This window comes from Staurois parvus, unplaced genomic scaffold (genome assembly GCF_062004578.1).
Source record: "Staurois parvus isolate SC_StPar_1 unplaced genomic scaffold, SC_StPar_1.0 ptg000166l, whole genome shotgun sequence".
NCBI lineage: Eukaryota > Metazoa > Chordata > Amphibia > Anura > Ranidae > Staurois > Staurois parvus.
Window position 1 is genome coordinate 168,538 of NW_028317962.1, and position 22,220 is coordinate 190,757.

Sequence of the window (22,220 nt, forward strand, 5' to 3'; positions counted from 1 at the left end):
GACCTCGCAATTGTCAGTTAAAGTAACTCAGCGCCGTAACCCAAAAACTGGCCTGGTCAGGAAGGGGGGTAAACCCTCAGGAGGACAAGTAGTTAAAGTAAACGTTTATCTCCATGCATTCTAAACATGAAGGTTAAAAAAAAAAAAAACATGTTCTGTGTGCAGCAGCCCCCTCAAATACTTACCTGAGCTTCGTCGCGATCCAGCAATGTGAATGACAGCCTCAGCTGTCCCAGGTCTCTCCCTGCTGTCAATCACAGCCAGTCAGCCAATGAGGAGAGAGTGGGCATGGCCAAGCCACAGCTCCATGTGTGAACGGACACACGGAGCAGCAGGTGCCCCCATAGCAACCTGTTTGCTGTGGGGGCATGGAACAGGAGGGAGGGGCCATGAGAGCCTTCAGGGAGGACCCGAGAAGAAGAAGATCCAGGCTGCTCTGTGCAAAACTACTGCACACAGTAGGTAAATATAGACATGTTTGTTATATAAAAAAAAAAACTTTATATTGCTTTAAAGCACAAAGTGTAAATTACAGAAGAGTGACAAAATAAGGCTCGGTTTCCTACTGAAATATCCCAGTTGGTGTGGAACACACATTCAAACAGAAGTGGCAGAGATCTGTCATGAAAAACACAGCTGCCAAAAACTGCATTGGCCTTGGACATTTGCTTATCTTTCAACTTTTCTTGACTTCTGTAAACACAGCCTGGCAGTTTTAGAACAAAACATATGTCTGAATTCATGACTAACCAAAGTAAACTTCCAGGTTGATGGCTAGGAGCCAGGAGGCACAACCAGCACTCCTACAGAAGTAAACCGATAACAAGCTTTGAAACTGAAATAAATCTATGTATCATATCTGTGTCATCTACATACACCAAGGAGAAGCAAGATATCCACTTTAGGGCAATGGCCTTTCTGCCAAAGAATACTGGCACACATTCAAGGGAACATCAATGATATAGACCATGATATTGCTTACTCTTTGTTTTGTAAGATAGAAAAAAAAAAAAGGATTCTCAAGTCAATGCCTGGCACACGTTAAAGAATTTCTTTGGATAAAACAAAAAGTTTTACGTATATTGTAAAGCAGCAGTGTGTGCTTCAACAGAACAGTCCCTCAAGAACACCGCTGATCAAAGCAGAACTTCACTCCATCAATTCAACATTGACTATTTTAATCCTTATGCTGCCAGCATTAGTAAATAGGAAGGTATATTATATTTACATGTTTTACACTGTGGTGCTCAGATGCTGTGGAGGCCCTTTTTAAGGTCCATCCACAAAACAAGCCACTTCCCTGTATGACATCACATTTATCGTGGCAAACCTAACTGCACATGCTTCACACTGCACACAGTTCAACTGGTCATCTATTATTATACAGGATTTATATAACACCAACAGTTTGCTCAGTGCTTTACAATATAACGGGAGACAATACAGCAACAATACAGTTCAATACAAGAGGGAAAGGAGGGCCCTGCTCCTCGGAGCTTACTACTAAAAATAGGTCAATACCCCATAAATGAGAAAAGGGCATAATCCACATTTCAACCAATTAAAAATGAATAGCAGCAAGCCAGCGCAACCTAGCTGCCCTAGAAGCTTGTCCCATAATGCACAGAGGTGGGACACCTTGGGTTTGGTCAGCAGGCAGCAGATATGATGTCCAGTCCTACAGCTGCTTATACCACTCCTAGATCCATCAAACAACTGTCGCCCCCCCCCAAGTATGGCACACTACCCTATGGGTGGGGTGGACTGCTATTTGAATTGCGGGTTCACTACTACCATATTAAAGGATTTGTTAAGCATAACAGCCAGGCAACTAGCATTTTCAGAAGGGATCAGCCATGGCACCACTATTTTCTTAGTACAGGCTTTCTGTAAAATAAAGTTTCCCCAGATAACTTCCTTATACTGCCCATATGTAGGTAAATCAAAGTATTCACTACTTGTTCTCTTTGGCTGTGTATGGCCTGATCTGGCCATTGATGGCCAAACGTGTTGCAGATCTAACAGATACAGGCATGTAACACCCTATTGTGCAAAGGCCATTAAAAGCTCAAGAGCTGACCAATATGATTCTCATACAACTGCATTTTCCCTCTTGTAGGCCTCTAAATAAACAAAATAAGATAAATAGTGCAGCGCTTGATGTTATATGACTGTACCAGTATTGGAGATGGTACAATATCCCTTACTTAAATATCAGCAGATGTGGACCATATGCATTATATGTGACCAAACACACTATATGTGATCCTCCAATAAGTTGGAAACAGGAGGAGGAGAAGGAATGACATGAACTCCAACAATTTTCACTTCACAATACAAAACGCACAATATAAATGCACAATATAGTCCAATCATCAAAGAAACACAGATGAGTGTATCCCGATGAGATCTTTGTAATGCATGTAGTCCGGCAATGTGCAGAAGAAATGAATGAATTGCGCACTCACCGGAAGCACAATTTAAATGTGCGTTTGTGTCTCATACACCAAAGGTCACTCCGACTGTGGATGAAAGGAAACTCCAAAAGATGGTTCTATGATGAAAGATGACCCATCTGGGGATTCCTACTGGCATACAGGTTCCAAACAGGATCAGCTGGATATATCTCTGAGCTTTGGAGTAATCGCCTGGTGGTCCTGAGGAATTAAATGCTCTGCTCTAGCTGACTCAGGGACTGTCCTTTTCTCCCTCCAGTGCTTGTACATGGAGGAGACAGGCATCAGGCATCAGACGACCGCAGCTTGGAACACCTTAGAGGAGAGGCTTTGTTGGACCAGACGCACACCTGGATTGACCCCGTGCTAGCACAAGCTCAGACTGACCAAGGTCAGTCTGAGCTTGTGCTAGCACGGGGTCAATCCAGGTGTGCCTGTCTCCTCCATGTACAAGCACTGGAGGGAGAAAAGGACAGTCCCTGAGTCAGCTAGAGCAGAGCATTTAATTCCTCAGGACCACCAGGCGATTACTCCAAAGCTCAGAGATATATCCAGCTGATCCTGTTTGGAACCTGTATGCCAGTAGGAATCCCCAGATGGGTCATCTTTCATCATAGAACCATCTTTTGGAGTTTCCTTTCATCCACAGTCGGAGTGACCTTTGGTGTATGAGACACAAACGCACATTTAAATTGTGCTTCCGGTGAGTGCGCAATTCATTCATTTCTTCTGCACATTGCCGGACTACATGCATTACAAAGATCTCATCGGGATACACTCATCTGTGTTTCTTTGATGATTGGACTATATTGTGCATTTATATTGTGCGTTTTGTATTGTGAAGTGAAAATTGTTGGAGTTCATGTCATTCCTTCTCCTCCTCCTGTTTCCAACTTATTGGAGGATCACATATAGTGTGTTTGGTCACATATAATGCATATGGTCCACATCTGCTGATATTTAAGTAAGGGATATTGTACCATCTCCAATACTGGTACAGTCATATAACATCAAGCGCTGCACTATTTATCTTATATTGTTTATTTGAAGGTTGATGGTTTTCCTTTTTAGTGTATCAGCTGCTGTGTCGGTTAGCGCTCACTGAATCCCTCATTACCATATCTAAATAAACAAATATTACAACAAGTGCGAAGGTCTAAAATTACTTCAACACGGGTATGGTAACTCTTCAATGTACAAAACTTGTCATTTCAAACTAGAAAATAATCTGTTCTTTTGTCAGTGTGCTCTTACATACCACACAAAGTAAACCGAGCACAGTCTCATATGCACTTCCTATAATAAGGAATGGAGCGATAGAGATACAAGTACTACAAAGGAAGCAGCTTTTAGCAAATATATACATCTTAAGATACTAACACCTACATAAAAAACAAAACAAAGCTACTGTACAGAAAGCAAGCAAGCTGCTAACTTCCCATTATGTACTGACAACACAATGTTTCTGCAGCACTGCCAGACCAAGTGTCATCTCTGCCCAGCTGTTCACTCCTGGACTACAGAACAGTTCCTACTCCCACGCTGGAGGGAAAAAAAAGGGCAGGCCTGACAACACTAATTGAGATTTAAGTCCAGCAGAGGCATCGTGTTGTCACCTTAAACAGGAATCTAGGAACACCATTTTATTCTATACTTCCAACGTTTAAAAAAAAAAAAAAAAAAAAAAGAAGGAGAAATGTTCATAAAAGAGAAATACGTTTCTCAATAACATGCATGAACACAAGAAATATTTTATAAATCTCTACAATGCAACACCCTCGAGAAACACTCTTTTTCCTCGTACACGGTTATACATCACAAGAACAGGACGTAGAATAATAGGACTGCCATGAGCAGAATATTAATAACTGTATGGCAGTGTAATAATCGGAGTTTACCTACCCCGTTTCATGAAGCAAACAATCATTTATAACGACCACTAGAGTTTTAAGAGAAGCCTACCACTGAGTATTGTCTTGTTTGAGATGAAGAAACATCCAGAACATCGGCTTTTAGAGGGGAGTTTTTTGGTGCATCTTAAGCGAGTGGCTGGCTTGGCTGAAGACTTTCATTTCATAAATGGTCTCTTTAGGGAAAACATTAATAAGTACAGGTCCAGTGGGCAAACGTCTCAGCCTGCTTACTCACCAAGCTGGACAAGGACAGGCTCTTCAGGGCTGCATGTCCACCTTGCAAGTGGCTCACTGCCAGCCATAGACAAAGATGTATTTGTGGAAGTCTCCTATATAAGTTAAACTAGAACTATCACCCCTGAATATCAATAAGTAACAAACACTGTGCGCACGCACACCTTGAAGAAGAACAACATATGCTGAAAGTGATTTACTATATTTATTTAATGTGACCTGTAAAGTGTGGCAGTTGGATGTACAATTAAAAGGAGCATTGATCATATTCCTGAACTGCACATTCCTTGATTTGTCCTTATACACTCACACAGTATTTATATACTTATATATATTTATTTTAGTTATTTTTAACTGCATCAGACAACCATATGCCAAGGCAAAATGAATAACTTTCACCCAGGTTCACACTGATACGGACCAGCACATCGCATGCGATTCGTACAGGAACCGATTGAGTTCTGTGTGGTGCAATTTGAGCCATACATTTTGTATGGCTCAGATTGCACCACATCTGCACCAAGTGCAGGACCCTTTTTTTTTGTCCACACCAGAATCGGATCGCATGGGTTTACACACCCATGCAATTTGATTCTGCACATCGCAACATGTTTTGCAAACCAATTTCGGGGTGTCATTAACATACACTCCAACAGCGGTTCACATAAATGGGGTGCGATCATGATGCGTTGCAGAAATCGCACAGAAACCAGTGCAAATTCTGCATCGCATCAGTGTGAACTCGGGCTTCAGCTATTCATTTCAATGGGCTGCTCTACCCACGAGAAACACAGGGAAAGAAGCCGCTGACCCATTCTGCGGCAAGATGCATTTTGGCGCATGCACAAATGTGCGCATTTGCCAGTGCATGGGGGTGCTATTAGGGTTGAAAGGATAAGTTCACCTTTTGAGAAAAAATAATAAATGCACATTTTATTGCAGGCAAACAAAAATGTGCATTTATTATTTTTTGTTGCAGAAGCCTGTAAAGCATCGCATCAACAGATCACATGTGCCATTCAGGTCTCCTGCAGAGCTGTCAGTATATCTTCTTGCATGTACATCCCATACAAGCAAGCCAATACACTCTGACAGGAAGACTCAATGAACTACCACAGCGCCCCACAGCAGCCACTAAGGCTGTCGGGACTTGTAGTTCTCTCATTCCCAGAGGACTGTGAATGAATGACGGAGCCGAGTGGGCCGAGCCCCACATGGCCACGTTTTATTTTGAAATTTTGACAGCTAGCAGGGGAGATGATCCCCCGCTAGCTGTCAAAGCAGGGAGCGGGGTCGTTCCTTTCATAACATTACATGTTACACCCTGAATATGGGTGTAACAAGTTATGAAAGGTAAATGTATCCTTTAATGGCACTCCCATGCATCTGATAAAGAGCAGGGCATTTCTATGTGGGTCAGGAACACGCAGGATTTTGAACACAGCAACATAAAACTAGTACTCAACGAGTTGAGTAAACATTCAGGTGGGCATAAAGTCCTGTTGTGGGCTGACAACACACAGCATTTTGGTGGACTGATGAGTAAAGTCAGCCCAGCATCTTTTGCTAAACTGCTCAACTACTTCCATTCTCAGATCTCTACAACATAATGGCTAGTCATCCTGTTGTCCAAGATATAACCAGGAGGGTTTTTTTGATAGAACACAGGATCAGTGGAAAGAACAGTGGACAGCTCTGAATTTCTAAAAAGATCAACTGTTTTTTTATGCTTTCACATCTGCACCTAAACTCTCTTTATATTTTAGCATTATGCAAATGGAGCTGTGCTTGCTGCCAACAGAACCCTGTACAATTACAAGTACTGATTAGGTGAATTCTCAAGGGAATTGATGAGGATCCAGGGAAATCTGTAACCTTCACATTTTTGGAATGGCCATGAGGAGCAAACACTCCCAATGTATTCTATGATTTTATGTGACTTGTACGGTGTTTTTGTGACTGGTTGTTTTCATCGCTTAAGATCTGATCACTAGCAGATATAATTGTGACCTTAGGTGCCCTATATTCTCCACTACAGTTCATATTGATATCTCTTAACATAAATTAACTGCAGAAAATGATTTTCCAAACATGGAAGAAAATCCATATGACCACCAACTGTCATTCCAGTTGAACTGTTTTTGCACCTAGAATCCTGCCGCTGTCATGTGTTACATCACACTGGTAATCGATGGCTTTGCACAACTGCCTAATTTATTTCTAATTAAAACCATCCACATCAACTACTAAGAAAAGTGTAAATATGGGATGAACCATGAAGACAAAACACAGTAAGTAATGGGAACACGGGGGGGGAGTAAACACTGTTAGGGAAAAAAGAATAATGTACAATATAGAAGAGGTTGATATGTCATACCCCATGTCACTGTCTGTGCTGCCACAGAGCAACCAGCAAGCATCAAACGTGGATTCACCAACTGTCACATTAGGAGGGCTTGCTCACACCAGCCTGTGTGATAAAACACATGCTGGCTGGTGTCAGTTGTGATGGTGCAGTGATTTACATCATTACAACAGAAGCAAGCTGGTTTTTTTTTTACCTAATTGAAGTGGCACAAACCAACACCTCATCAAGTCTATGCACTACAGTGTGTTGCAGCTGAAAAACAATGACATGCAGTGAGTTGCAAGTAAAAATGTAGTATGTCTGAATTTCTATTTAAACTACGCCAGCATTATGGTGTGGCTCCTGTCACGGTTTACATTTTGTCCCATCTTCCACTGTGGCGGAAGAACTCTTGGTCTATAGAACACAAATACCATGAATATGGCACTTGCAGTACATGAAGACTGCCAGCAGCCTTGTAACCAAAGGTCTGTACCTCTGAACAGACCAGCAGCTACAGAAAGGGTCTGCAGGAGTCTGTGCATTGCCCAGGGATCCACTGATTTCAGCTGCAATGCTTCGCAGGCTCCTGAGAAAAATGCACTTTTTTCGGTACAAAAGGTGTACTTAGCTTTTAGTATGAGTGTCTGCTATGAGAACACACATTCTCCTACAGAAACCTTCCCTTATAAAATTAAGGAAGCTGACTGGCTACTATTAGCAACAGATTTTGCTAATTTTTTAGTTTTTACAACTCTGGCAAGGCACAAGTTCAAGATAAACTCATAGATTGGGGTAGGCAACCTCTGAACTCCAGCTGTGGTGAAACTACAAATCCCATCATGCCTCTGCTTCTAAGAGCCATGCCTGAAGGCTGTTGGTCTTAAAATGCCTCATGGGACTTGTAGTTCCACAACAGCTGGAGTGCAGGGGTTTGACTACCCCTTTACATTATGTGATGTCTGTCCCCACCAAAAAAAAAGTCTGAAGCCATTCCAAAAAGCTACAGGTACAATAATGCATCTAGGCTGAGAGCATTTCCATGTGTGGATTTTCAGCAGACTTCCTTTACAACTGTTGAATTTCAGCAATGCCTACAGATTTTATTAATGAGCTGACCCAGTAAGGAAAATGTAAAACATTACAATTTGCATCAAGATAAAATGAAAAGACCTAGATCAGCACAGACCTGAAAGCTGTGAAGTTGGGTCACGGCAAAACGCTATGAGGATTAAAATAAAGCTGTCTAAAACCAGTGACTATTTACCAACATTAATCTAAGGGTCCCAAATGACCCAAGACCATCTGTGCCCACAGTATCCCTTCAAAGAAAACAGACAGCAGACAGCTTCATCTGCCAGAACAGAAGGCCCCCCCACTGTAATTTTCATGACAAATGGTGACCTGTCACTCCAACTAAGCACATGGGAACAGGTGCTCCCTACTGAAAATGACGTCCCCTGTGATTACACCGGGCCAGCTAACAAGATCACCAAACTGGTACAGTTCCCCCTATACTCAGCCCATGCAAAATGTTTAAATAAATCCAACACGGCAAACAACCAAATGAGCAAGCAAAACAAATTTGCCAGTCACCAAGTGATAAAAAAAAAAAAAAAAAAATTGGGAAGGGGGGTGGAGGGTCGCAAAAAGATAAGAGACATAAAGAACTATTCTCTGACAACTCCCATCCACAGCTCACATGACAAAACCACAGAGCACACTGAAATAGATCCCATCACAGGGACACAAGCCAAATTAGCTGACCCTTCCAACATAGAGAAAGTGGAGGACGGGGAACCAGCGATGGCATTCTGAACGATAAAAAAAAAAAATAAAAACATAATAAAAGATGTCTAAAATTAATAAATGCAAACCAGGAGAAATATTATATTTATAAAAATATATATGCCATTTTGAGATAAGAGGGGCGCAAACTGATAAAAGTACAAACTTTTAAAACTACGGCATAATAAAAAGTCATTACTTAGGTCCCATGTCTACATGTGTGTATAGAGGTGTGCTGTCCTAAGGCAGAGGCGATGTCATGTGCTCTTCCTTTGTGTGTTGACGAGTGTTTTCAATGTATTTTTGAATTTAGATTTTGGAGTGGATAGGGATAACAGCCATCCATCAAGTCATTATTAGCTGTTAACGAATCAACATTCAAGCTATATGCAATTTGATGCATTTCCCTTTATTTTTCTAGGACTTGTAGTTCTCTATACTGGAGAGGATGCTGGGATTTGTAGTACCCTATACTTGAGGAAGGGGAGGGGGTGCTGGTACTTGTACTACCCTTTACTGGGGGGATGCAGGGACATATAGTACTCTATACTGGAGAGGATGCTTGGATTTGTACTACCCTTTACTGGGGGGGGGGGGGGGGGGGGAGATGCGGGGACTTATAGTACTCTATACTGGAGAGGACGCTGGGATTTGTAGTACCCAATACTGGAGAGGATACTGGGATATACAGTACCTCATACTGGGAGGAATGCTGGGACTTATGGTACTCTATACTGGAGAGGATGCTGGGATTTGTACTACCCTTTACTGGGGGGGGGGGGGAGATGCGGGGACTTATAGTACTCTATACTGGAGAGAACGCTGGGATTTGTACTACCCTTTACTTTGGGGGGGGGGGGGGATGTGGGGACTTATAGTACTCTATACTGGAGAGGACGCTGGGATTTGTACTACCCTTTACTTTGGGGGGGGGGGGGATGTGGGGACTTATAGTACTCTATACTGGAGAGGACGCTGGGATTTGTACTACCCTTTACTTGGGGGGGGGGATGCGGGGACTTATAGTACTCTATACTGGAGAGGATGCTGGGATTTATAGTACCCAATACTGGAGAGGATACTGGGATATACAGTACCTCATACTGGGAGGAATGCTGGGACTTGTAGTACCCTATATTGGAGAGGATACTTGGATTTGTAGTACCCTATACTGAAGAGGATACTGGGATATACAGTACCTCATACTAGGGGGAATGCTGGGACTTGTAGTACCCTATACTGGAGAGGATACTTGGACTTGTAGTACCCTATCCTGGAGGGACGCAAGGATTTGTGGTACTCTATACCAGTGAGGATACTGTGACTTGCAGTTCACTTTCACTATACTGGGGGGGGGGGGGTGCTGGGACTTGTTCTCTATACCAGTGGGGATGATAAAATCGTTATTAGCTGTTGTTAACGCAACAAAATTCAAGTTATATGCAATTTGATGCATTTCCCTGCATTTTTCTGGGAATTGTAGTTCTCTATACCTGGGGATGCTGGGACTTGTAGTTTTCTATATCAGTGAGGATGTCAGGACTTGTACCCCCATTAATGCACTAAAAAAAAAAAAAAAAAAAAAAGAAGAACCATGACCACGTGTTGGAGCAATGCATAAAACACAACAATGTAATGGGCCCCAGTACATAGATCCAAGTTTCACAACATGTGTTGGGGGACCTTTAATAATAAAATAGTGGCCTTTGCATTCTATTGGAAACCTCCTAATGTCTCCACCTTACAGGCTGCACAAAGCCAAACACAAAAGATGACCCAATATTAGTACATTGGAGAGAGTTCCAGCAAACATTTGCATCGTCTTTGTACAGTGATCCCAGCCGGAGGGCCGCTGCAGCCCGACAACAGGAGGAGGATTTCTATCCACTGCCTGGTCAGGGCGCATTGGTCACTCCTGGTGAGTGCTGCAAGTTTCCGCTCAACCCATCTCACCCCAGGAACCTCTGGGCAACAAGGAAGTTGTAAGGACAATCGTTTTTAAAAGATCTAAAATATGTCAATCATTAAAACACAATAAAATGTTTTCTCTGTGACAGAACACGCCATCCCATAATACACAGGAAAATCTAATTCCGCTAATAATTCTAATTGATTTGTGACCAGATGAATTGCCGGAGACACAACCAGTCCCAGAATGGATCTCTGCCGTCTGGCATTGCTTTACATTCTCATTTAAAAAAAAAAAACACCAAAAACTTCCCCATCCAGCAGAAGCCATCAGATTCTAGAGCACAATCTTATGTAGAGATATTGCAGAACTACAAGTCCCAGGTGAGGTCCCCCAATACACACTTTATTCTGAAATAAAGGGACAGCAATGTGAGGATGATGAGGAGGCGGCCTGTGGACAGACCCAGAAGGGTGATGGGGGAAATCTATAGCTGTGGATATACTACAAGTCCCAGCATGCCCTTCAGTCACAGCTGACTTCCAAACTGAAGGGGAAGAGAAAGCAAACTCAAACCCAGAGTTCCTCTCTGTGGGGACAGTGACAGGGTAAGCTGGGACTTGTAAGGCCACAATCTGCACACACAGAATTGTTAAGACTTATAGCTCCTTCTAACCTAACAAAGGCATGCTGGAACTTGTAGTACTCTATACCGGGGAGGATGCGGAGACCTGAAGTTCACTATATGGGGATGCTGAGACCTGTATTACCCTATACTGGAGGTGCTGGGACTTGTAGTTCCCTATTACAGGGGGGGGGGTGTTGGGACTTGTAGTTCCCCATGGCGGTGGGGGCGGCTGGGACTTGTAGTTCTCTATAGAGGAGGGGGCTGAGACTTGTAGTTCCCTGTGGGGGGGTGCTGGGACTTATAGTCACCTATAGTAGGGGGGGCTGCTGGGACTTATAGTCACCTATAGTAGGGGGGGCTGCTGGGACTTGTAGTTCTCTACAGAGGGGGGGGTGCCGGGACTTGTAGTTCTCTACAGAGGGGGGGGGTGCCGGGACTTGTAGTTCTCTACAGAGGGGGGGGGGGGGTGCCGGGACTTGTAGTTCTCTACAGAGGGGGGGGGGGGTGCCGGGACTTGTAGTTCTCTACAGAGGGGGGGGGGTGCCGGGACTTGTAGTTCTCTACAGAGGGGGGGGGGGGTGCCGGGACTTGTAGTTCTCTACAGAGGGGGGGGGGTGCCGGGACTTGTAGTTCTCTACAGAGGGGGGGGGGGTGCCGGGACTTGTAGTTCTCTACAGAGGGGGGGGGGGTGCCGGGACTTGTAGTTCTCTACAGAGGGGGGGGGGTGCCGGGACTTGTAGTTCTCTACAGAGGGGGGGGGGGGGGGTGCCGGGACTTGTAGTTCTCTACAGAGGGGGGGGGGGGTGCCGGGACTTGTAGTTCTCTACAGAGGGGGGGGGGTGCCGGGACTTGTAGTTCTCTACAGAGGGGGGGGGGGGTGCCGGGACTTGTAGTTCTCTACAGAGGGGGGGGGGGGTGCCGGGACTTGTAGTTCTCTACAGAGGGGGGGGGGTGCCGGGACTTGTAGTTCTCTACAGAGGGGGGGGGGTGCCGGGACTTGTAGTTCTCTACAGAGGGGGGGGGGGGGTGCCGGGACTTGTAGTTCTCTACAGAGGGGGGGGGTGCCGGGACTTGTAGTTCTCTACAGAGGGGGGGGGTGCCGGGACTTGTAGTTCTCTACAGAGGGGGGGGGTGCCGGGACTTGTAGTTCTCTACAGAGGGGGGGGGGGGGTGCCGGGACTTGTAGTTCTCTACAGAGGGGGGGGGGTGCCGGGACTTGTAGTTCTCTACAGAGGGGTAGGGGTGCCGGGACTTGTAGTTCTCTACAGAGGGGTAGGGGTGCCGGGACTTGTAGTTCTCTACAGGGGGGGGGGGGTGCCGGGACTTGTAGTTCTCTACAGGGGGGGGGGGGGTGTGCTGGGACTTGTAGTTCTCTACAGAGGGGGGGGGGTGTGCTGGGACTTGTAGTTCTCTACAGAGGGGGGGTTGTGCTGGGACTTGTAGTTCTCTACAGAGGGGGGGGGTTGCTGGGACTTGTAGTTCTCTACAGAGGGGGGGTGTGCTGGGACTTGTAGTTCTCTACAGAGGGGGGGGTGTGCTGGGACTTGTAGTTCTCTACAGAGGGGGGTGTGCTGAGACTTGTAGTTCTCTACAGAGGGGGGTGTGATGAGACTTGTAGTTCTCTAGAGGGGGGTGATGAGACTTGTAGTTCTCTATAGAAGGGGGTGATGGGACTTGTAGTTCTCTATAGAAGGGGGTGATGGGACTTGTAGTTCTCTATAGAAGGGGGTGATGGGACTTGTAGTTCTCTATAGAAGGGGGTGATGGGATTTGTAGTTCTCTATAGAAGGGGGTGATGGGATTTGTAGTTCTCTATAGAAGGGGGTGATGGGACTTGTAGTTCTCTATAGAAGGGGGTGATGGGACTTGTAGTTCTCTATAGAAGGGGGTGATGGGACTTGTAGTTCTCTATAGAAGGGGGTGATGGGACTTGTAGTTCTCTATAGAAGGGGGTGATGGGACTTGTAGTTCTCTATAGAAGGGGGTGATGGGACTTGTAGTTCTCTATAGAAGGGGGTGATGGGACTTGTAGTTCTCTATAGAAGGGGGTGATGGGACTTGTAGTTCTCTATAGAAGGGGGTGATGGGACTTGTAGTTCTCTATAGAAGGGGGTGATGGGACTTGTAGTTCTCTATAGAAGGGGGTGATGGGACTTGTAGTTCTCTATAGAAGGGGGTGATGGGACTTGTAGTTCTCTATAGAAGGGGGTGATGGGACTTGTAGTTCTCTATAGAGCGGGAGTGTTGGGACTTGTAGTCCTCCTGATTGGGGGAGCAGAGGAGTACATTAGGACTGGTGACTCTCTGGGAGGACATGCTGGGACTTGTAGTCCCATGTGATGCTCTCTATCCCCTCGGTTGGGGTGTCAGTGTGCGGACAGGTCCCGGTGTGTGCGGTGTTGGCCCGCAGTGTGTCAGGCTGTGCAGACAATGCAGAGCTCGGTGTGAGTGGGGCACAGTGTGGAGGGAGCGGCCCGGGTACCACTCATCCTCTGATAACTCCGGTCACTGCCCCCGCACTCACCTTTCTCCTCCTCAGCTCCCCGGAGTGATGTTCGCCGCTCCCCGCCGTTGCTCCGTCCTCTCCTCTCCTCTCCTCTCCTCTCATTCAGACGCCGGCACAGCGCCGTGCGCGCCCCCGCCCCACTAGCTCTCTGCCACTGCCGCTCCGGGGTGGGCGGAGACTGTGTCTGAGGAGAAGGCGGGGAGAACAACGAATTGACGCGCCGTGCGCGCTCCCGCCTTCCATAGAAGGAGGAGCCAAAGGAGGAGGTGTGATATGAGTGACATGTAGGGGTACAGATCCGCCCAGCAGACCGGCATTGGACACAAAGCACACTTCAGGGCGTGGCTACATCGAAAAGCGGGCGTGGCTTTTTCAAATTGTAAACTACACACGACTCGGAAAAAGAATATGTTTATCCCTGTGGTGACCCCGGTACTTGTGTGTCAGGGGGCCACAGAGCCGGGCCACAGTCAGGGCTTCTCGTTGTCGGACACCTGAAACATATAGGGTTTGTGTTTCCAGCGTGTGATGGTGTTCCTGGCGGTGTCTCAGTGGATGTCCTACATGAGCCCAGTGGTGTGTTTAAGATTTGTGGTGCCCTAGGCAATACAAAAATTGTCTACCCCCATAGACACCGACCAACACAACCCCCCTTCCCCCTCCCGCGGAAAGAGCCTGACAGTGACCAATAACATCCCTGCCCCCCACCTGCCTTCGATATGTGTCCATGCACACAGACTGTAATCAACGTTTTCTGGCTGGGAAAAAAACCACAACTAGTGGGCTTCTAGAGGAGTTATCTGTAAGTCCTCATGTACACGGGACGTGTTCATAATGCTGGTAACGTTAGCTGCGTAAAGTCACGTTAAAAACGTAATTTTGTTTTCAGCTTATTTTAGTATTTTTGCACTAGCGTGTAGCGGCGTTTTGCCGTGTTTTTCCACGTTTGTGTTTTTTAGCGTTTATTTTTTTTTCTAAATATTTTTTGGGAGGATCAAAAAAAGTCCAAAAATGCTGGTTTGCAGCGTTTTACCACATTTTGCCGCATTGTTCAGCATTAGAGTGTTTTTACAACTAAAAAACTCCTCTAGAAACCAACTAGTTCTGGGGGGTTTTTCCAACCAAAAAACGTTGATTACAGTCTAGGTACACGGACACACAGGATAACATGCTGGGGGGTTTACTGACTGTGGGAAAAAAACATCAAAAGCCAAAAACAGCCGATGTAAAAATGTCAAGTGTGCATGAGAGCTAAAAATGCTCTAGCGCTGAAAAACGAGGTAAATCGCCACAAACCGGCATTTTTGGACTTTTTTGACCAAAAAAATATTTTTTGGGGGTAAAAAAAAGCTAAAAAACGCAAACGCAGGAAAACATTTGCTAAACGCTAATGCAAATACACTGAACAACTGAAAAACTCATGTTTTTAACATGACTTGACACAGCTAACGTTACCAGCGTTATGAAACCCCCCCCCCCCCCGTGTGCATGGAGTCTAATGTCCCGTACAAACAAGAAGAAAATTGTACGGAAAATTTTGCGGAACCACTGATTTTCTCTTCATTGATGAGCAGGATGTTTTACCCGATAATGATATTGTGAACGAAAAAATCCGGTTGAATAATAGTGAAAAATTGTGTCATTTCGCATACGAACGACTGACGGTCTTATAAAAATAATCTATCAAGCGCTATCACATATGAGCGGAAACAGAAGATGAGCCGGATGTTTATATCCAACGAATCTTCGTAAACATGAGCGAAAAATCCAAATGTTAAAAGTAGATTGGCCTAATGAGATAATGCAACCAGAATTCTGCAGATTATATTTTATGTATCACTATTTATGTATATAGGTCATGTAATAAACTATATTATATAGCACCATCAATGTACGCAGCGCTTTTACATATATATTGTACATTCACATCAGTCCCTAACCCTCAAGGGGAGTACAATCTAAGGTCCCTAACGTCCAGGGGCAGACTGACCATTGGAAACTCGGGCACTGCCCGAGGGCCCGGGGCGGAAGGGGGCCCCATGAGATGCCCCTGGTACCTTTTTCATAGGCTTTTTTGAGTTTGGGCAAGGACACAGGGGCCCCATGATCCCCTATTGCCCAGGGGCCCCATGAGTTGTCAGTCCGCCCCTGCTAACATCCTGGCAGTACTAGGGTTGTTGGTTCGAATCCCAGCCACAGCACTTCCTGCCTGGAGTTTGCATGTTCTCCCTGTGCCTGCGTGGGTTTCCTCCGTTACTCCGGTTTCCTTCCACACTCCAAAGACATGCTGGTAGGTAATTGGCTCCTGTCTAAATTGGCCCAAGTATATGTATGTGAGTTAGGGACCTTAGATTGTACGCCCCTTGAGGGTTAGGGACTGATGTGAATGTACAATATATATGTAAAGCGCTGCGTAAATTGACGGCGCGATATAAGTACCTGAAATAAATAAATATTATACTCATTGCTGTTAATTGTGTATATTGCTCGTTCCGGGCAGAAGGGCATGGCTACAAGGTCACACGAACACTGCATCACTTCCACTTGTACGGAAGACGTCAACACTACGTATTGCCCGTCGAACAATTTTTTTAGATTGGTTAATATGCGCCACGATTTCGACCAACGAACGAACGCCTCCCGGTCGTCGGATGACCGATTGGTCGATTTTCTAATCTTGTATTCCCATCTTAAGTGAGCTCTGATCACATCAAGTCCCTCCCATACCCAGACAGACACATGCACTGGATGCTACACGGATGCTCATCTATTAACGCCGGTTTGTCCATAGGAATGCATTGTTATCCGTCTGTCATCCGTCCACGGATGGATGGAAAATGAATAGGCCGTGCCCTCGTGTGGAAGGGGCTTAAGGCTGCTTTCACAGCGTTCCGTTTTTCTTTCGCTTTTGCATTTTAAAAAAGTGCAAGAAAAACATGACCGTGTAATTCTATGGAACTCTTCACACTGATCTGTTGCGGGTCCGGTGCGTTTTCAAAGTATTGCTTGCTGCATTAAAAAAAGACACCTCTCCACTGAAATCTATGGAAAACCCGAGGTGTGGATTTTGAGTCACATTAAAAACATACACAAACATGGTAAAAACAGTGTGACAGTAGTCTAATTTGCATGTTACACCTGAAACCAAAACCTTTTCTTTTTTAAATTGGATGGAGTTGGAAATGGTTACAACCTCTAGCATCATTTTTATATGCCGGCTGAGGAGATTTTCCTTCACTTCCTGTCACCAGGCACAACAGGAAGCAAGAGGAAATCTCTCCAAATAACTCCTTTCTGACCATTTAGGGAAATGACCGGGCATTTCATTGGCTTTCGGATCATGCGATCATTGTGACTGGCTATCAGAATGATCACGATTGGGAGCCTGACAACATGGATAGAATGTGTGGGCGAGGCTGGCTCGCTAGGTGCCTTTTATTCTCTCTTACTCTTCTTCTTCCTCTGCACTCTCCAGTGTACACGCTCGCTAATGCCCAGGACCAGGCAGGGTTGCATTCATCAACACTATGGCAATGCCTCGCCTTAGAAGCGAGCCGAACACCCCAGTGTCTCTGTACCAAAACCGGATGCTATCATACAAGTGTCTCCCAGTCCCACCAGACATACAACTACTCTGGATACAACAGTTTGAGACACTATACAGCAGTGTCCCAATCCACCAGTCCAGCTTGACTCTACCAACTCCCTCCCAGTGATAGAATGGAATCCCACCAGGCACCAGCGCCGATCACATGCGCGTGCATAATTAACTTTTTTCTCTTCCGTAGCATACAGCTAGGACCCTAGGGTCACTGGTACACGGGTCTGGCCCCGGTAGCTGGGGCACCAACTTCTCAGGTGGTCTCCTCATTACACGAGACCTGTCACCTCTGCCAATACTGCTCTCCCACTGTCTGGTTGTCATCTCATCCTTCTCTTGTAATTGTTGACCTTCTTATGATCGTCAAAATAGTAAAAAAAAATTGTTTTGTTTATTTAGCTGTGTGTTTCTTGTTACGAACATAACCTACCTCCATATAACTACCCAAAATAAATTCTCCATCTCTTGACGATCGCAGTGATACCATATATATATTTATATAAAAAAATTTTATTTTTACAAACATTTTTTTTATCTCTCTATGTCAGGAGTTAGAGAGATACAATGTATCTCTCTTCTCCATTCATAGAGAAAAAACAAGGGGGCCAGGCTGCACAGTGACTGATCACTGTGATAGCCAATCAGAGGCTATCACAGCGATCACGTGACCCGGAATTGGGAGTCCTGGGTCCCAATCGTTAGAACGGGACCCAGGGCTCTCAGTAACACTGTGGTCTCTGTTCTGGGAGCGCGCCGAGCTTCTTCCAGTGCTAACCATTTAGCAACTGTGCTGCCCATGATTGACTGACAGTTCAACCGAGAAAGTGAGCACCAGGTTACACCAGAACGCAGTGCAAGAAACCCGAGTTCTGCAAGCGTTTCCGGCACCATGTTCAAAATGCACTGTACTTGCGATTTGCAACGGCTGTCAGTGTTAAATTAACCTCCCTGGCGGTTTTCCCGAGTGTAGCTCGGGGTAGAATTTCTACACCATGGGCTTACCATGCAGCGTTCTCTGGGGGTCCCTGCAGCACTTACCTTGTCCTTCGTTCCCACGATGTGTCCCCTGCAGCGTCCCCGGCCATCTCCTCCGGCCGATGTCGGCATCCGGCTTCTGTGTTCCGGTCCCCGGGACGTACGGGCGCCGCCGCCGGCGGCGGGAAATTTAAAAAATTTAAAAAATGTCATTTTTTTTTTCAATTTTAAATAGTAAAACATTGCTGTTTCATCCCATCTCACATACATATTGTCCCTAGTGCTTTGTCCTGTGCCCTGCCTGCATTTTGTCTGTTCTTTCTGCCTGGAAACTTAGAAAAGTCCATGGCGTCCAAAAAGCGTCCCTTTACGTCAAAAGCGGTTTTAGACCGGCTAGAGAACAGCGATAGTAAATCAGAACCACTTACAGAATTGAGTGGTAATGATTTGTGGGGAAATTTTCCTAAAAATTACAGCCTACAATAAAAAACTATTTCCATGCAAAAAAATGGTACCACTTTCAGCACAAAAAATTGGAAGGAATCATACCGCTAGGGAGGTTAAAGATGCTCCAAACACAGGTCACAAACACAGTGCATTTTCCTGCACTGCATTACATGGCACAGCAAGTATTATCATGCAATCTGGTTGCTGTACTTTTTTTAAAGTAGTGCATTTATTACTTTTGGTGTGGTTTGGTGCAATTTTAGCCCATTCAAATAAGTGGGCTGAAATCACACTGCACCCGGATCGCATGTGAATCACACAGGAACACACAGCACATCCCTGTACAATTCATGGTGTGAACAGAACCTCAATCCACCTTGACAGTTAGCATTCCCAGCATTCCTTGAACATAACGGTTTTGGTAAACTGTTAAATGGATGGATTTACAGTTGCAAGAAAAAGTATGTGAACCCCTTGGGATTACGTGGAGTTTTGCATGAATTGGGCATAAAATGTGCTCTGAACGTCATCTAAGTCACAACAATAGAAGAACACAGTCTGCTGAACATAATACTACACAAACATTAGATGTTGCCATGGTTTAATTGCACATAACATGTAAACATTCACAGTGCAGGGAGAAAAAAGTAAGTGAACCTTTGGACTTAATAACTGGTTGACCCTCTTTTGGCAGCAATCACCTCAACCAAATGTTTCCTGTAGTTGCAGATCAGACCTGCACAACGATATGGAGTAATTTTGGACCACTCTTCACAAAACTGTTTCAGTGTAGCAATATTCTTGGGATGTCTGGTGTGAATCGCTCTCTTAAGGTCATGCCACAGCATTTCAATCGGGTTGAGGTCAGGACTCTGATTGGGCCACTCCAGAAGGCGTATTCTGTGCTGTTGCAGCCATTGTTTTGTTGAATTACTTGTATGCTTTGGGTCATTGTCCTGTTGCATCACCCATCCTCTGCGGAGCTTCAGTTGGAGGACAGATGGTCGTACGTTTTCCTGTAAAATGTCTTGATAAACTCTGGAATTCATCTTCCCATCAATGACAACAATCCGTCCAGGCCCTGAGGCAGCAAAGCAGCCCCAAACCATGATGCTCCCTCCGCCATGTTTTACAGTGGGGATGAGGGTTTGATGTTGGTGTGCTGTGCCTTTTTTTCTCCACACATAGTGTTGTATGTTCTTCCCAAACAACTCAATCTTGGTTTCATCTGTCCACAGTATATTTTGCCAGTAGTGCTATGGAACATCCAGGTGCTCTTTTGCAAACCTCAAACGTGCTGCAATATTCTTTTTGGACAACAATGGCTTCCTCCGTGGTGTCCTCCCATGTACTCCATTCTTATTTAATGTTTTCCTTATTGTAGATGTGTCAACAAAAATGTTAGCATGTGCCAGAGATTTCTGTAGGTCTTTAGCTGACACTCTGGGATTCTTCTTTACCTCATGCAGCATTCTGCGCTGTGCTCTTGCAGTCATTTTTACAGGACGACCACGCCTAGGGAGAGTAGCAACAGTGCTAAACTTTCTCCATTTGTAGACAGTCTGTCTTACCGTGGACACATGAACATCAAGGCTTTTGGAGATACTTTTTTAACCCTTTCTAGCTTCATGCAAGTCAACAATTCTTGATCGTAGGTCTTCTGAGAGCTCTTTTTCTGGGAGGCATGGTTCACATCAGACAGTGCTTCTTTAAACCCAAGTAACCCAAAACAGGTGTGTGTTTTTTAAGGGCAGGACAGCTGTCAGCAACACATCCAATATCATCACACTGATTGGAGTCAAGGTTGGCTCACTCCTGGCTCCAATTAGCTCTGGGAGAAGTCATTAAGCTAGGGCCTCACATACTTTTTCCTCCCTGCACTGTGAATGTTTACATGTTATGTGCAATTAAACCATGGCAACATCTAATGTTTGTGTAGTATTATGTTCAGCAGACTGTGTTCTTCTATTGTTGTGACTTAGATGATGTTCAGAGCACATTTTATGCCCAATTCATGCAAAACTCCACATAATCCCAAGGGGTTCACATACTTTTTCTTGCAACTGTAGTTCCGTTTTAAAGTGTCATTAAACCCACATAATTAAAAAGTATCAATAAATGCTGTATTACATGCTGGCCATACTCACCTAGTCACTATGGGATTCATTTTCTGTATTCTGCAAAAAAAATCTTGCTGTTCTCTGTCTCCCTCCCTATCATATCTGAGCAGCCCATGTGACTATATAGTCCCACATGTGCCAGTATACACAGTGGTAAATGACAGCCCATTCTCTCCCTCCTCCTCTATGCCCACTAACCAGCTAAACACAATGTACTGTAGATTGATAGAGGCTTCACCTCCCTGTGATTCTAGACACAGGCTGGAGGGATGTGAAATAGCCTGTGACTGGCAGAAATCCATCAAGACCATGTTACTTTCTAAAAAAATAATAAAAATGTAATTTCAAATACATATTTGTATGATTTTAAAACAGTTTATATATTTTATTTATTTTTACTTTGTATCCCAAAGGCTGTTTTTTTATTTTGGACATGTGGCTCCTCCTGCCACTGTTTCCCTGCAGACAGGCAGGGAAAGATCTGGATCATGTGACAGCTGTACATTGATTAGAAAAAAGATACTTAGATTTTTTTTAATTAAAATAATTACAGTGACATCATCCATATACAGAAACAGAAGGGACAATGTAAATTAACGTGAGTGTTTAGTGCAGTTGTTTTGCACAAAACAGCCCCCGTCCTCCTCTTCTCAGGTCCCCCACTGGCGCTCCTGGCCCCTCCCTCCTTTCAAGTACCCCCAGAACAAGCAGCTTGCTATGAAGGTACCCAAGCATGCTCATTCGTGGATCGCCGCTCTACGCGTCCATTCACACACAAAGCTGTGGCTTGGACATGCCCCCTCTATCATTGGCTCACTGGGTGTAACTGACAGCAGCCCGTGAGGAGGGAGAGTCCTTGGAGAGCCGAGGCTATTCTGCACATTGCTGGATAGCGTTGGGGCTCAAGAAAATATTGGGGGCCCTGGAGGGACTGCGGCACACAGGTTTTTTACCTTTATGCATAGAATTCATGAAGGTAAAAAACCTTGAGCCTTTACAATCAATTTAGAGTCTACCCTCAATGCTGCATATGTGTTGTGTGGTCAGCAATAGACTAAAGTGTATCTATGGTCATTATGTAAAATCACATATTCATTCCCACATTTTATGTCAATTATTTCTAGCTTACTCCTATTAACCACTTGCCTACCCACCTATAACAGATATACTGCTACAGGGCAGCTGCTCTGCACAAAATAATGTATACAATGTGATTTTGCAGTTCCAGGTAGGGGGTGCGCTCCATTGGTTGCAGCGTATGCCAATCACCGGGTCCCGGCTGGTGATTCTCGGCAA

General features: G+C 45.0%; 1 protein-coding gene across 2 annotated transcripts in view; it reads right to left on the minus strand.

The window, feature by feature from the left end:
• Positions 1-13,911, minus strand: part of LOC149462796 (ras-specific guanine nucleotide-releasing factor RalGPS1-like) — a 160,703-nt gene extending 146,792 nt beyond the window's left edge. The window contains exons 1-2 of one of the 2 annotated variants that reach the window (XM_089676314.1): positions 13,800-13,896; positions 10,232-10,300 (exon numbers count right to left, since the gene is read on the minus strand). The gene's annotated coding sequence lies outside the window, so the exon portion shown is untranslated. Of the gene's footprint in view, positions 1-10,231; positions 10,301-13,799 lie in introns of both variants that reach the window. The other variant, XM_089676313.1, reaches the window with a different exon arrangement.
• Positions 13,912-22,220: the final 8,309 nt, after the last annotated feature.